Genomic DNA, 6,003 nt, shown 5'->3' on the forward strand with positions numbered 1-6,003 from the left:
TGTGCTCATGGGGGCACTAGCCCCTGCGAGGTTTTGAAAATATAGACTGGTAAGAGATTACCAGTGAGTACTTCAAGAAGCTGGGAGGCCGGAAGTTCAGAGCCCCACCCAGACCCTCCCTAAGGAGCCGAATGGGGAAGGGGGGAAAGCCTAGGGTACCTTCAAGCTCCACCAAGGGACCCACCTCGCTGGCTTGCCCAGGCATGTGGCCCAGGGAAGCCTGGAGATCTGGAGCAAGGCGGTAGAGGGGTGCTGGGGTCACCCAAGTCCTGCACCCCCCTAGGCCTGGTTAAGAAGGCCTCTGGCATGGCGGAGGCCTGCCGAACCCCATGCTGCTAGAGACTTTCGGCTCCCAGGAAGGAAAGAGATCCTTCAAGAAGCTGGGAGGCCAGAAGTTCAGAGCCCCACCCAGACCCTCCCTAAGGAGCCGAATGGGGAAGGGGGGAAAGCCTAGGGTACCTTCAAGCTCCACCAAGGGACCCACCTTGCTGGCTTGCCCAGGCATGTGGCCCAGGGAAGCCAAGTAGGACCTTTTCATTCTAGAATTTTATACCAATTAGAACCAAAATAAGTGAAACTAACATATATATAAATAAAAAAGGATTAAATATTAATAATTAATAATGGATGGAGCAGGCTATTTATTTGTTTAAAAATAAGCACACTAAGAGGTGTAACAAGGTATTAAACATAAAAGGAAAATATAGATATTCTTCTGGGGGGGGAGGTCCAGGCACAATTTTATCTCACACTGTAGTCTTGTTCAATTTGAGAAGTGGTTTGCAGCAGTAAGGGATCAGGTAGTGCTCTTGGGTCTTTCTGGAACTGAATCCGGTAGCATGTATCAGTCCACATATTTGGGGGATGAGAAGAAGGGCCAGATAAAATGAGTCAGCAGGAGTAGTGGTTATAGCTTCTTGCCAGGACACGAAATTTAAGACTGAGAGGGTGTCCATTCACTTTGGGAATTTGGTGGTGATTTATTGGGAAAGGAGTTTGGACTTGGTACCTACTGACTAAGATAAGAGCTGAGCGTAAAGAGGGATAAATAGGGAGGTATAATGAATAACCATTGGAGGGGTGAGAAGATAGAAGGAGCTCTGAAGGGGGGATAATATATGAGGGGCAGATGCACTATAGGCATGGATTGTTTACAATTAGATTTGGCTGACAAAGTGGAGTCTATTGTATACAAACCCAAGGCCACATATAGAAAGACATTAGAGATCTCTTTATAAGTTGTTATTAGAGGCCTGAACCACATAGGATGGGTCTGAGTGCTTAAGAAATAATTGAATTAAGAAAAATAAATAGCTAAAATATAGTTTATGAGAGAAAGAAGGTAAACACGATAAGAGGTAAAAATTAAAACATATGAAAGAAAAAGAGAAAAAGAAAAAAAAGAATAAAAAATTGGGCCAGTACCTCGGGGTTGGGAGGTTTTCCCATTTCTAGGCACTTCATCAATGACAGGGGTGACCTTTGCTAAATGAGGCTTTCACGGTTAGATAATGGCTGAATTATTTTAGGATAAGTCCAGTTTTCACATATGTAGTGTTACACAATGTGCTGATGAGGACTATAAGAGGTCTTTTCCCTATATGGTGTCATCCTTCTTTTCTTGTGCATCAAGGTTCCTTTCCTAAAAAGAAACTGACAGCATGGGCTTTATGTAACATAGGTTGAATTGAAGAAGAAGAAGAAGAAGAAGAAGAAGAAGAAGAAGAAGAAGAAGAAGAAGAAGAAGAAGAAGAAGAAGAAGAAGAAGAAGAAGAAGAAGAAGAAGGAGGAGGAGGAGGAGGAGGAGGAGGAGGAGGAGGAGAAGGAGGAGGAGGAGGAGGAGGAGGAGAAAGAAAGAAAGAAAGAAAGAAAGAAAGAAAGAAAGAAAGAAAGAAAGAAAGAAAGAAAGAAAGAAAGAAAGAAAGAAAGAAAGAAAGAAAGAAAGAAAGAAAGAAAGAAAGAAAGAAAGAAAGAGAAAGAAAAAAGAAAGAAAGAGAGAGAAAGAAAAAAGAAAGAAAGAAAGAAAGAAAGAAAGAAAGAAAGAAAGAAAGAAAGAAAGAAAGAGAAAGAAAGAGAAAGAAAGAAAGAAAGAAAGAAAGAAAGAAAGAAAGAAAGAAAGAAAGAAAGAAAGAAAGAAAGAAAGAAAGAAAGAAAGAAAGAAAGAAAGAAAGAAAGAAAGAAAGAGAAAGAAAGAGAAAGAAAGAAAGAAAGAAAGAAAGAAAGAAAGAAAGAAAGAAAGAAAGAAAGAAAGAAAGAAAGAAAGAAAGAAAGAAAGAAAGAAAGAAAGAGAAAAAGAAAGGAAAATGCGAGAAGGGAGGGACAAGTAGAATAAAGGAGAGAAAAAGGAAAAAAGGAAATGGGATAATAGTAATTTGCAAAAACATATTTAATGAGTGGGATCTGTAAAATAAGTCTGCTGTGCACAGTTGTCTGTTTCCATGGTATCAATGGTCATATGCTTTGGGTTCAAATAGAAGACATAAAAAAAAGAAGATTGGAAAATGGGAGTATTTTATCAACATATGATCATAATGCACAATGTATTTGGTATCTAGTATGATTGAGCACTGAGTTACAAAATCAGGCGCCCACCATTGTTCCAGGAACCACAATGAACAAAGAATCTGAAAGGTTATTTTATACCTTATAAAAGTAAGGCATTAAAACATTGTTAGTAATCACTGCAGTCAGAGTCTTTGGATTTCGATCATATTCTGCTCCTGGTTCTGTGGATCAATGCATTAGAACATTATTATAGGATTTTGTAGTGAGAGGTTGAATGAACATCTGTTCACTCTAAACCACTGTTTCCCTTGTTGCTGGTTTCCTTATGTACGGCATAAAAAATCAAGGCTTTGTGTTTCCCCTATTCTGCTTGATTTAATCACTTCTAGCTATACCCTAACAACTATGGTGTAGGAATTTCTACCACTTAGACCTCTGTGTTTCTTAATGGAGTATTATATGTATATAAGCTATATATTCTAAATATCTCAGAGAAGAGCTGTAATTCTGTATTTATATTTTATTTTTCACTTACTTCATTTAACATAATACTTTCTAGATCCATCCATGTTGCTGCAAAGTCCATGACTGTATCATTTCTAACTGCTCCGTGTATAAGTACCAAGTCTTAATGATCAACTCATCTATTGTTGGACATCAAGGTTGATTCCAAATTTTGACTATTGTGCTGAGTGCTGCAACAAATAATGCAGTGCATACATACTTTGGGATGAATGTCCTTCTGTCTTGGGGATAAATACCCAGGAGTGTAATTGCTGGGTCACATGGCAGCTCAATTTCAAGTTTTCCTCCACACTGTTTACCTCAAATCTGCGTTTACTTCCATACTATATAGAGTTACCCTCCATACTGTTTTTCATAGGGGTTGGAAAAGGAAGTTTTCCCACCAGCAATGGATAAATGTTCCTTTACATGAAAAGTACATCTAGTCACATCAAAAAATTGGGAGAAGAAATGAACAGACACTTCCTCAAAGAAGAAATACAAATAGCCAAAAGACACATGAAAAAATGCTACACATCACTTATCATCAGGAAGATGTAAATCAAAACAACTATGAGGCACTATCTCACACCACAGAAAGAGAACAAGCAGTGCAGGCGGGGATGTGGAGAAAAAGGAACTCTTATTCACTGCTGATGGGAATGCCTTCTAGTCAAAACTTTATGGAAAACAATATGGGGATTCCTCAAAACACTGGAAATTGAATTCCCATTTGACCCATTTATACCACTCCTAGGGATACACAAAAATACAATTGAAAAATCCCTTCCCCACATCTATATTTATTGCAGCACTATTTACAATAGCCAGACTCTAGAAACAACCTAGAATCCCCTCAATAGATGAATGGCTAAAGAAAGTTGTGTATATACACAATGGAATAATATGCATGGATGTATATGGAATCTATTATGCTGAGTGAAATAAGTCAGAGGAAGAGACATAGACACAGAATAGTCTCTTTCATCTATTTTTTAAAGAGTAAAGACATTATTGTAATATTTGCATCTCCCTGATGATTAGTGATGTGGAGCATTTTTTCATGTGTCTTTTGGCCATATGTATTTCTTCTTTGTCAAAGTGTCTGTTCATTTCTTCTCCCCATTTTTTGATGAGATTAGATGTTTTTTCCTTGTAAAGTTCTGTCAGTGCCTTGTATATTTTGGAGATTAGCCCCTTATCTGATGGGTATTGAGTGAATAGTTTCTCCCACTCAGTGGGGGGCTCTTGTATCCTGGGCGCTATTTCTTTTGAGGTGCAGAAGCTTCTCAGTTTAATATATTCCCATCTGTTAATTTCTGCTTTCACTTGCTTGGAGAGTGCAGTTTCCTCTTTGAAGATGCCTTTAGTCTCAATGTCCTGGAGTGTTTTACTACGTGTTGTTCTATATATCTTATGGTTTCAGTCTGATATTGATACCCTTCAACAGATGAATGGCTAAAGAAACTGTGGTACATATACACAATGGAATATTATGCAGCTGTCAGGAAAGATAAAGTCATGAAATTCTCCTATACATGGATGTACATAGAATCTATTATGCGGAGTGAAATAAGTCAGAGAGAGAGTGAAAAACGCAGAATGGTCTCACTCATCTATGGGTTTTAAGAAAAATGAAAGACATTTTTGCAATAATAATTTTCAGGCACAAAAGAGAAAAAAGCTGGAAGTTACAGCTCACCTCATGAAGCTCACCGCAACAGGGATAAGTTTAGTTAGAGAAATAACTACGTTTTGAACTATCCTAATAATGAGAATGTACGAGGGAAATAGAGAGCCTGTCTAGAGTACAGGTGGGGGTTGGGTGGGGAGGAGGGAGATTTTGGACATTGGTGACGGGAATGTTGCACTGGTGATGGGTGGTGTTCTTTACATGACTGAAACCCAAATAAAATCATGTATGTAATAAAGTTGGTTAAATAAAAAAAAAGACATTATTGTAATAAAGCCCAGAGACAATAGAGTTAAGGGTCGAAAGGACCGGCTCACAATATGCAGCTCACCACAAAAAGTGTTGAATGCTGATAGGGAAATAACCACACTAACAACTAGCATAACGATGTTAATGCGCAAGAGAAGATTGCCTGTATCGAATACAGGCAGGGGAGGGGGAGGAGAAAGATTGGGGGCATTAGTGGTAGGAATGTTGCACTGGTGAGGGGGGGTATTCTGTTTATGACTGAAACCCAACTACAATCATGCTTGTAATTAGGGTGCTTAAATAAAGATTTCAATTAAAAATAAAACAAAGTACAGGTAAAGAGTTTCTTTCTTATCACATCCCTGCCAACAAAGATTGGCCCCATTACTTTTGATATGTGCTATCCTTACTGGTGTAAGGTAGTAAGTCATTGTTGTCTTGTTTTGGATCTCCCTAATAATGAGTGATGGTGAACATGTTTTCATGTGCCAATTGGTCATCTCTTAGTCTTTCTCAGAGAAGTGTCTATTCATTTTCCTCCCCATTTTTCTATGGCTATATTAGATTTTGTGAAACTAACCTTTCCGAGTGCTTTGTATATCCTAGATATCAACCCTTTTTCTGATGTGTTGAATACAAAAAATTTTTTCCATTCTGTTAGCTGTCTTCTAATTTTAACCAGTGTTTCGTTTGCCATGCAGGAAATTTTTAATTTTATATATTCCCATTTATTTAGGTTTGATGCTATATCTCTTGCCATTGTCATTATGTGATCAAAGAATGTTTTGAGGTATAAGTCTTGAAGTGTTCTCCCTATTTTTCCTCAATGAACTTTATAGATTTGGGTCTGATTTCAATGTGTTTAATCTATTTTGAGTTGACTTTTGTGTAAGGTCTGAGGTATGAATAAATCTTTATTTTCTTACAGGTAGTTATCCAGTTGTTCCAACATCATTGGTTGAAGAGACTCTTTTTTTCCATTTCAGATTTTTGGCACATTTGTCAAATACTAGTTGACTATATACCTGGGAGTGTGATACTCGGTATTGTAT

Source organism: Suncus etruscus, chromosome X (genome assembly GCF_024139225.1).
Source record: "Suncus etruscus isolate mSunEtr1 chromosome X, mSunEtr1.pri.cur, whole genome shotgun sequence".
NCBI classification, from domain to species: Eukaryota; Metazoa; Chordata; class Mammalia; order Eulipotyphla; family Soricidae; genus Suncus; species Suncus etruscus.